The following is a 10,755-nucleotide window of genomic DNA, read 5'->3' as shown; positions in this document are numbered from 1 at the left end:
TATTAGAAATGGTTAAAATGAACCCCGTAAGTAAGGGACTGAAGTAATTAGACAAAGAACAGGTGGGTTATGGGGTTGTGTACCTTTTCATCCAATCACTGAAGGGGATGGGATGATTCTGAGTTTGAGGCAGCCTGGGTTACGTAGCAAGATGCTATCACAAACCAAACATAACAAAGGGGTGGGACAGAACCATAGAGAGAAGCAGGGACAGCCAATGAATATGAAAGCAAAATTTATAAAAACAGGGCATGGAACTAGAAAGAGGATTATAGGGGTCTTAAGGAGGGGTTTAGTTAGGGCCAGGGAATGAAGAGAGGGATAGAATGCACGTAGTTAGGAAGGGAAGCGGGGAGTGGGGGGGAGTGGAGGGAGGGAGGGGTCCAGCAGGAGGAGGAAAGGGGATGCGGGAGGCACTGAGGGAAAGAGAGCATGTGTGAAAACATGATGACGCCTATTGCTTTGTACGCTAATTGCATGTTTAGAAATAGCTTCGCAGGAGCAGTGGGACTGTATGTGAGAAAATGATCAAAACACCAAAAGGGAAACTGGAGTTGGACAAATGTAGACACACCACGACATACTTAATAACACAGTTTACCACAAAGTCCACATTTTGCATTTTAAGAAATTGTGGAGCTAAGGCAAATGATATTTAATGGACCCCCAATTTCTTTTTTTTTCTTTTTCTTTTTTTTTTGGTTTTTCGAGACAGGGTTTCTCTGTGTAGCTTTGCGCCTCTCCTGGAACTCACTTGGTAGCCCAGGCTGGCCTCGAACTCACAGAGATCCACCTGGCTCTGCCTCCCGGGTGCTGGGATTAAAGGCGTGCGCCACCACCGCCCGGCTGGACCCCCAATTTCATAGAAATTCACTATGTAATAAAGACGGACTTGCAAATAAGAAAATAAAAAAGCCAAAATACAATAAATAGAATCTACAAAACCCCCAGCTTACACTTTTTCCTATAAAAGGAGGCCTGAAAAGTTAACTCATACTGTATTCTCAAATCTCCCTTCGGAGGGTCTGTCCTAGGCATGGTAAATAAAGCCTGCTTAATTGCTTTAATTTGGATGCTGGTTTTCATTCTTGCTTGGTGGGATCCCAAGGCAGATGTGGCTGCTGTGGAGAGGTAGGAAACAGCTGAGAACTGCCTACGCAAACACAAAATGGAGTCAGAATAAGACGACGTTACCTTAGTCATTTCAAAGAGACAAGTTATCAGTCCCAAGGCCACTGTGCGCTCTGTCTGGGACATATTTGAAATACTTTGTGGGAAGAATCTGTGGCCAACCTCTTATGTCCCCTCTTGGAACCTGTACCCCGTCTGCCTACAATGCCCTACTGTCCTGTTGCTATGATTTTGAAGATGTTTGAATGAGAATCCAAGATGTTGTTGGAGGGACAGAGAAGAGCAGGAACATCAAGCTTTGTGATCCAGCAACCCTCCTGTGTACAGTGCGCGATGAAGGTCTTTGTGTAGTGCCTCTGTGTCCGCGCCTGCCCCGAACCACCAGAAAGTGAAAATCTGGAGGAGAGATTTGTGTGAACTTCCTGTTTCCCGCCAAAGAAAACAGGGCACAGTGTGTTATGTGTGTTATAGCAAACAGTAAAACGAAGTTAATCATTGAGCAGCTTAGGAGACTCCGGGGGTGCAGAGGAACCTTACACAGATGGTGTGATGAAGTGCTCATGACGACCAAAGGTGGAATCAGAAGAGACGACGTGGTCGTCTATAACTGAAACAACCTAGAAAAGAATCAGCACCACGTACTCTAAAGGCTGCTACAAAAGCACATGAGAAGACTTGTTTATAAAGTCGCTCTCGTTTTGAAGACACCCAAACCGGAAAAGACAGATAGATACAGTGGTAGGAATGACTGAGGATCGAGACATCAGTGGTTTCTGGTGGGGACTTTTTATTAACATGAATGATAGTTGAATGTCATGTCTGCTTCATGTGACTCTTCCGCTAAAGCTCTTCTAACATTAGTAAACACGCCAAAGCCGCCAATTTCACCTGGTTCAAAACTACTATAGGACTGAGGTATAATTCAGTGCCAGAACACCAAATGTGGTCCAATTCTCAGCACTGTTAAAAAAAAAATAACGGCATATACAATGCTTATCAAACATAATTGTAATTCTCATAATTATGTCTAATTCTTTCTTCTTTTTCCAGTTTTCATGTGTAGGCTGGTGTATGGATGCACGTTTTTGTACATGTCTGTGGCTGCCTGTGCTGTGTGTGTGCATGCATGTGAGTTCAGGCCAGAGGTTGGTCTATTACTCTTCCACCTTACCCATTCCGTCAGTCTCCCAACCAAACGCAGTGCTTGCCAGCACAGCCAGGCTTGCTAGGTGGCTTCCTTTGAGGCATGCAGGTCTGTGTCTTCTGGGGCTGGAATTAAAGGCAGCCACACCCATCATAATTTACTTAGGTGTCTGGGGATTTGCTACGCCCACAGCTGTTACACCTGTGTAGCTGTAGCAAATCATGCCGCTGCGCTGGGGTCCAGCAGCTGAAGGGTTAAGGTTGGAGCTTCCTGGAGCAAGGCCTCAAGCGGTTCCCCCACAATCAGCAGTCGCCATGCAGCCTGAGGATTCCAGGAGGCCCTGGAGGACAAGATGGCCTTGGCGACAGTCCTTGTTGGCACTAATCATGCTTTCTCTCTGTATGTCTTTTCTGTGTCGGGGGTGGTGGTGGTGGTGGTGGTGGTGGTGGTGGTGGTGGTGGTGGTGGTGGACAGCCCCTAGGTGGACCCCTGAGAGTGGAAATTACCTAGAACTGCTCCCATATACGGGAGGCTATGATGAAGTTGGGAATAGATGAGTGAATCATGAAGGAAAGAAACAACTTTGGAGTGATTTGCCTTTTATGGAAAGGCTAGCCAGGACTAGAAAGCCTTGGTGCCTTTATAGTAAAGAAGAAAGACAGCAGATCATAGAAAATATGAAGCCAGCCCTAAGGTATTGGTATAGAAGGGTATATGACAACTGGAAGGATAAGTGGATATATAGGAGTGAGGAAGAAATAAATGATATTATACAAAAGTATATAGAGGGTGAGTTAAACCTTGGCTGGTAAAAATCTGGTTCCCACAGATGTGGTCTTTGGCGCGAGACAGATTTCACAAATTTCTGAGATCATGCCCTTAAGCAACAACCGCAATGAATTCCAAGCTGCAGAAGTGATACACAGAAATAGATACTGATGTACTTTGTTATTGTCTCTTGCATTACACAGAAATAGATACTGATATACTTTGTTATTGTTTTTTGCTGATTCTGAAGTAATTATAAAAGTTAAAAGTCTGATGTAACCCCCTGACAAGTTCCTTGATTGTAAAAGAATATAAGCACTGATTTTGCAGAAGTAAATCTGCAGCAGCACATCAACACATTGTGTGTCTGTCTGTCATTTCCTCGCTGATTCCTGACTTTTCCTCGAGCCTTCTCCCTGGTTCTCCCGCAGTGGTGGTCTCCCTCTGGGTGGTCTGCGGCAGGTGGCGCCTGAACAGGGACATGAAGAACAGGTAATCTTTTCTCTCTTTTCCTCAGAAGTCAGGTACGGTTCTTACCAGGGAGCTGCAGTCCCGCCGGTAAAGGATCACCGGTTAAGTGTAAGTAATCAAGGAATCATGGGGCACGCATTGACTAAGAATGAAAAAATGTTGGTTACTATGATACAACGCATGTTAACCAAAGCAGGGTTCTGGACATCAGTTTCATTGGCTAGCATTAGGCAAGGTACTGAGGAACCTTACCCAGAGTATATAGCTAGACTTGAGGAAGCTGTTTCTAGAATGCTCCCTCCCTCTGAGGGAACGGACATTCTTTTAAAGCAGTTAGCATGGGAAAATGCCAATGCTCTCTGTCAGGATCTGATTAGGCCAATCAGAAAAACAGGAACCCTGCAAGATTATATTAAAGCATGTCAAGATGCCTCACCGGTTATAGTTCAAGGAATGGCCTACGCCGCAGCAATGAAAGGACAGAAATTTAGCGCCTATGTAAAACAGACATATGGGAATGGCAAGAAGGCCACCCAATCTCCTACTTGTTTCCAATGTGGAAAAGAAGGACATATGCAAAAAGATTGCAGGCAGGGAAACAGAGCAGGACCCAAAAAGGGGGTTCCTGGCCTATGCCCTCGCTGTAAGAAAAGTAAACATTGGAGAAATGAATGCAAATCAAAATTTCATAAGGATGGAACTACCCTAGGTAGGGGAGGTTCCGATGATGATCAAAAAGAGACAAAAAACTAAGTCAGGGGTGTTCTCCTAACCCCGCACCCAAGGGAGAGGAGGCCAAGCAAAGGGCACCTCCCTCAGGGTTAAACCCTGATGCTCCAGAATTTACTATTCATGATTTGCCTAGAGCAACCCCAGAGAGTGCCGGCTTGGACCTTGCTAACACTAAGGATATGATATTATCCAAATGGGATGGAGTGACATTGGTCCCCACTAATGTGAAGGGTACTTTGTTGCCACAAACTGTAGGGCTAATCATTGGACGAAGTTCCAATTATCAAAAGAACTTTGAGGTCCTTCCTGGAGTTATTGATGCAGATACAGAAAATACAATCAAGGTTATGGTGAAGCCATTAGCTGAAACTATTCAAATTCATAAAGGACAGAGGCTAGCTCAATTGATTCTCTTACCTTTTGTTAAGTTACCCAATCCTGTTATTAAAGGTGCTCGAGGGCAAGGGCAGTTTGGATCCACTGAAGGTGCATTCATGATACAGGATCTCGGGGAGAGACCCTTTAAATGTATTATGATCAATGGACGGAAGTTTCGGGGTCTGATGGATACAGGTGCGGACAGGACCTGTATAGCTGCCTCAGATTGGCCCAATAGCTGGCCCGTCCATAAGACAGGTTCCTCTTTGTTAGGGCTTGGCTCTGCTTCAGGAGTTATGCAGAGCACTGCATTATTAAAATGGAAGAGTAAAGGCAGGGAGGGATTGATTCAACCTTATGTGCTTCCTTCTCTTCCCTTTACACTGTGGGGAAGAGATGTGTTAGATTCCATGGATATAAAGTTAGTAACCTCAGACCAAATTAGTCATCAAAATTTTTCATAGGGGCCACTGCAGAACATCTATATGCAGATAAAATAGAGTGGCTTACTCAGGAGCCCGTACGGGTGAGTCAGTGGCCCCTAACAACAGAAAAAATACAGGCTCTAGAACAGCTGGTGCAGGAACAATTACAAAAAGGACACACAATAGAGTCCAATAGTCCATGGAACACTCCTGTCTTTGTTATTAAAAAGAAATCAGGAAAATGGAGACTGTTGCAGGATCTTAGAGCAATTAATGCAGTCATGAAAGACATGGGACCTTTACAGCCTGGTCTGCCCTCACCTGTGGCTGTGCCACAGGATGGCATATAATTGTCATAGATTTACAGGATTGCTTTTTTACCATTAAACTTAACCCCTCAGATAGTAAATATTTTGCCTTTAGTGTTCCCTCAGAGAATTTTAAACAACCTTTTAGGAGGTATCAATGGATTACTTTACCACAAGGAATGAAAAATTCACCCACACTATGTCAAAAATTTGTGGATCTGGCCTTACAAAAAATAAGACAGGAACATCGTGATTTGTATCTTATTCATTATATGGATGACATACTTTTGGCTCATAAAGATAAAACCCAGCTGGAAAAAAAAATATTAGAAGAAACTATAGAGACACTGACTATATATGGTCTAGTAATAGCCCCTGATAAGATGCAAAGAGATAGGCCTTTGAATTATTTGGGTCAAATTATTAAAGAAGGTTATATTACTTCTCAAAAGGTTTCCATTAGAAGAAATCAATTAAAGACTTTAAATGATTTTCAAAAACTATTAGATGATATTAATTGGCTTAGACCTTACTTAAAAATTACTACAGGAATGCTAAGCCCTTTATACCCCATTCTTCATGGTGATTCAGATCCAACATCTAAACGGGAATTGACAAAGGAAGCTATTGAGGCTTTCCAATTAGTAAAACAAGCCTTAACTGAAGCTAAAGTCAAACAGATAAATTATAAAAAACCTTGGTCTTTACTAATTTTTGCAACTTCCTATACACCTACTGCCTGCCTTTGGCAGGACGGGGTGTTGGAATGGTTACATTTACCACACACTCAAACAAAAATGTTAGCTGATTATCCATATTTGTGTTCCCTGTTAATTTGCAAAGGCTGCAATCGATCTAGGGAATTATTTGGCAGAGAGCCTCATATTATTATCATTCCTTATAATAAGACACAATTAAAAAATTTATATCAATTTAATGAAGATTGGATATTGACATTACAAAATTATACAGGCCAAATATTATATCATTACCCTAGACATCCCATAATAAAATTTGCAAGGCATGTGGAACTGATATTTCCTGTCTGGTTCTCTCACAGCCCCCTAGATCATGCTGTAAATATTTTTACAGACGGCTCTTCCACAGGAAGAGCTGCAGTTTTTACCCAGACACATGGGCTGTGGGTAGAGGAAGGAGAGAAGACTTCTGCACAGCAAGCAGAAATTAGAGCTGCTATTTTAGCTTTTGAGAAGTTTCCTCAAGAGCTTAACCTTTTTACAGATTCAAAATATGTAGCTAATTTGTTTCCAGCATTAAAAACTGCTCTTTTATCAGGGAAGTCCCCTATTTTACCATTTTTACAAAAATTGCAAAATTTGGTACACAATAGATCACAAAAATTTTATGTACACATATGTACACAAAAATTTTATGTACACAAAAATTTTATGGACACATAGCAAATTACCTGGCTCACTGGCTCAAGGAAATGCTATGGCAGATCTACTAACACAGAATTCTTTAGGAGCCTTTACTATACAAAAAGCTCAACAGAGTCATACAATACATCATCAGAATGCATCTGCTTTGAGGAAAATGTTCTCTATAACAAGAGAACAAACAAGACAAATAGTGAGGGAATGTACACATTGCCCTCCTATACACCACCCACAAAAAATGGGTGTAAACCCTAGAGGTTTAAAACCAAATGTCATTTGACAAATGGATGTGACTCATATCTCCTCCTTTGGTAGGATGGGATATGTCCATGTTACAATGGACACCTATTCTCACTTCACTTTTGCCTCAGCCAGGACTGGAAAAGCAGTCAAAGATGTAGTTCAACATCTCATACAATGTTTTCAGATTATGGGCCTTCCATCACAAATAAAAACAGATAATGGGCCTACATATACTTCAAAAACATTTAAACAATTTTACAACCAGTGGGGAATTGCTCATATTACAGGAATACCCTATAGCCCACAGGGACAAGCTATCATTAAAAGGACTCATCAAAATCTGAAGTTACAAATAGAAAGGTTGCAAGCCTCAAATGGGTACTTTACTCCTCATCACATTTTGTCACATGCCCTATTTGTGCTTAATCATCTTAATACTAATGACAAAGGACTCACTGCAGCCCTAATTCATTGGGATCGTGAGTTCCACAGTACGCCTTTACCATTGGTGTACTGGAAGGATTTATTGTCTGACACATGGAAGGGACCGGATGTCCTCATAACCGCGGGACGAGGGTATGCTTGTATTTTTCCACAGGATGCCGATTCCCCCATCTGGATCCCGGATCGCCTTATCCGACGTGCAAAGGGAGAAAAGAAGGCGCAAGCGCCGCTGGAGGAAGCAACAGAAAAAGCTGGTGACGGAAATGAAAAAGATAAAACTCGGCAGCGAGAAACCAAAAGTGATTTGGTCACAGATTCGGCTTCTGACTCAGAATACAAAAAAGCTCTTAATTGAACAGGGAAAACCCCTCACCGCTTCATTTTATTTCATTGCCTTTTTGTCTTTGATCTCTGCCCCGCTACCGGTAGCTCAGGGAGTTTCCTATTGGGCATATGTTCCTAATCCCCCGATTATTCAGCCAGTAGGATGGCTTGATCGGGAACCCATCAAAGTGTTAACAAATGATTCAGTCAGGTTGGGTGGAGCTCAAGATTCTGACGCCCGAAACAGCTCCTCCTCTTTAATAAATTTTGAGGGCAGAGCAGATTCACTACCAATCTGCCTAACACTACAAGGGAAAGTGCCTTACGGCTGCTTTCCGACATCTTACAGAACCTTCCTGACTGACGGTCCAGACAAAGCGAGTGCTGGTAGGCGATGGGTTTGAGAGCTACGGATACAAACTTTAGGAGACAGACTGTATAGAGATAATTTTACTCAAGTTAATACTATTCCTATAACTCCTTGCATTCAAAAATATAGAGACAAGGATCAATTTTGGGATTCTTCCTTGTCCAAGTTTCCAGCTTGGTTGACTTGTGGCTTTCCTAATGCTGCTGCGTGGTATGAACCACGGGGGTCGTTGGATGTGCTTCAAGTTTGGGACTACTCTAATTCTAATGACAAAGGAGAGACTTATAAAAATTACTTGAATACTCATAAAGAGAAATTTCATGAGTATGTCTTTAAGGGACATGGAGAGCCCCTTAGGAGATGGTTCTCTCCAGGCCTTGTCAAACCTACATGGTTTACAAAACAAGGCAACATCACTAAAAAACATTCTGATTTATTTAGGCTTGTTACAGCTGCCAGCATGATGCTAGAGAAAAAGCCTAACCATACTCAACCAGAGGCCATTGGTCTTCGAGCCTGCGTATCCTACCCTAATGCTTTACTCTTGGCACAATCTTCCTTTGTTAATATTTCACGAGGTGATAATTCATTTCAGATAATTTGTAGTTCTTGTAAATTAACAAATTGTATCACTTCCTCGGAGCCGAAAGATTTGGAAACTGTGATTATAGTTCGGCGACCTCCTTTTGTCATGTTGCCTGTGGAACTAGGCCCTGAGCCTTGGTATGATAATTCAGCCTTACAAGTATTAAATACTTTGAGAGATTTGATTCGGCCAAAACGGTTTGTTGCTGCATTATTTTTGGGCATTACTGCATTAATTTCTATAATTACTACTTTTGCTGTTGCAACTACAGCTCTAGTTCAAGAAATTCATACTGCTCATTATGTGAATACTCTTAATAAAAATATTACTATGGCTCTGCTCGAGCAGGAGGCTATAGATAAAAAATTAGAGTCAAAAATTAATGTTTTAGAAAAAATGGTTTTGGCCTTAGGACAAGATATTTCTAACCTTAAGGCCACAATGTTTGCTCGCTGCCATGGTAATTTTAAATCCATCTATGTTATTCCATTACCTTATAATACTTCTCAGCCTTGGGAAAAGGTCAAGGCCCACCTGCAAGGTGTCTGACAAGATACAGATATTACTCATGATTTAGATACACTTCAGAAAGACATCTCAGCTATGAGTCAGACCCATTTACAGATAGGAGGTTTACAAGACCTAGCTTCAAAAATAAAAAAGGAAATCAAAGATTTAAATCCGATGGATTGGCTACAATATTTTATAGTCATTGGAGTGCTTATTTTACTGGTGGTGCTTGTCATCTTTCTTTTCCCTTGTCTCATTAAATGTCTCTATACTTCTGTAAAAACAGTACAACAAGACGTGTTTGAGCTTCATTTTAAAAACAAAAAAGGAAAAACTGCTACGCCCACAGCTGTGACACCTGTGTAGCTGTAGCAAAGCATGCCGCTGCGCTGGGGTCCAGCAGCTGAAGGGTTGAGGTTGAAGCTTCCTGGAGCGGGGCCTCAGGCAGTTCCCCCGCAATCAGCAGTCGCCATGCAGCCTGAGGATTCCAGGAGGCCCTGGAGGACAAGATGACCTTGGCGACAGTCCTTGTTGGCACTAATCATGCTTTTTCTCTGTATGTCTTTTCTGTGGGGGGGGGGGCGTTGGTGGACAGCCCCTAGGTGGACCCCTGAGAGTGGAAATTACCTAGAGCTGCTCCCATATACGGGAGGCTATGATGAAGTTGGGAATAGATGAGTGAATCATGAAGGAAAGAACAACTTTGGAGTGATTTGCCTTTTATGGAAAGGCTAGCCAGGACTAGAAAGCCTTGGTGCCTTTATAGTAAAGAAGAAAGACAGCAGATCATAGAAAATATGAAGCCAGTCCTAAGGTATTGGTATAGAAGGGTATATGACAACTGGAAGGATAAGTGGATATATAGGAGTGAGGAAGAAATACATGATATTATACAAAAGTATATAGAGGGTGAGTTAAACCTTGGCTGGTAAAAATCTGGTTCCCACAGATGTGGTCTTTGGCGTGAGACAGATTTCACAAATTTCTGAGATCATGCCCTTAAGCAACAACTGCAATGAACTCCAAGCTGCGGAAGTGATACACAGAAATAGATACTGATGTACTTTGTTATTGTCTCTTGCATTACACAGAAATAGATACTGATATACTTTGTTATTGTTTTTTGCTGATTCTGAAGTAATTGTAAAAGTTAAAAGTCTGATGTAACCCCCTGCCAAGTTCCTTGATTGTAAAAGAATATAAGCACTGATTTTGCAGAAGTAAATCTGCAGCAGCACATCAACACATTGTGTGTCTGTCTGTCATTTTCCTCGCTGATTCCTGACTTCTCCTCGAGCCTTCTCCCTGGTTCTCCCGCAGTGGTGGTCTCCCTCTGGGTGGTCTGCGGCAGGGATTCAAACTCTGGGCTTCAGGCTTGCCTGGCAAGTGCTGTAACCACAAAGCCGTCTATCTCCCCAGCCCAAATTTAATGGAAGCATTTTAGTTCCTAAAATATATGGTCGTTAAAGAAGGGATTCTGAGTTATTGGGGGTGTAACTCAGTTGGTAGAGTGCTTGCCTA

General features: G+C 42.2%; 1 long non-coding RNA gene across 2 annotated transcripts; it reads left to right on the top strand.

The window, feature by feature from the left end:
* The first annotated feature begins 2,747 nt into the window (after positions 1 to 2,747).
* On the top strand, positions 2,748 to 10,477 carry LOC121830240 (uncharacterized). Of its 2 annotated transcripts, none has more exons than XR_013052227.1 (2): positions 2,748 to 3,535; positions 7,599 to 10,477. It is a non-coding gene; the product is annotated as an uncharacterized LOC121830240 (long non-coding RNA). The 2 variants fall into 2 exon arrangements; XR_006073348.2 differs by having other exon boundaries at positions 2,748 to 3,622.
* Positions 10,478 to 10,755: the final 278 nt, after the last annotated feature.

This window comes from Peromyscus maniculatus, chromosome 6 (assembly GCF_049852395.1).
Source record: "Peromyscus maniculatus bairdii isolate BWxNUB_F1_BW_parent chromosome 6, HU_Pman_BW_mat_3.1, whole genome shotgun sequence".
Taxonomy (NCBI): Eukaryota; Metazoa; Chordata; class Mammalia; order Rodentia; family Cricetidae; genus Peromyscus; species Peromyscus maniculatus.
Note: the sequence above shows the minus strand (reverse complement) of the source record. Positions and strands in the feature narration are given on the sequence as shown.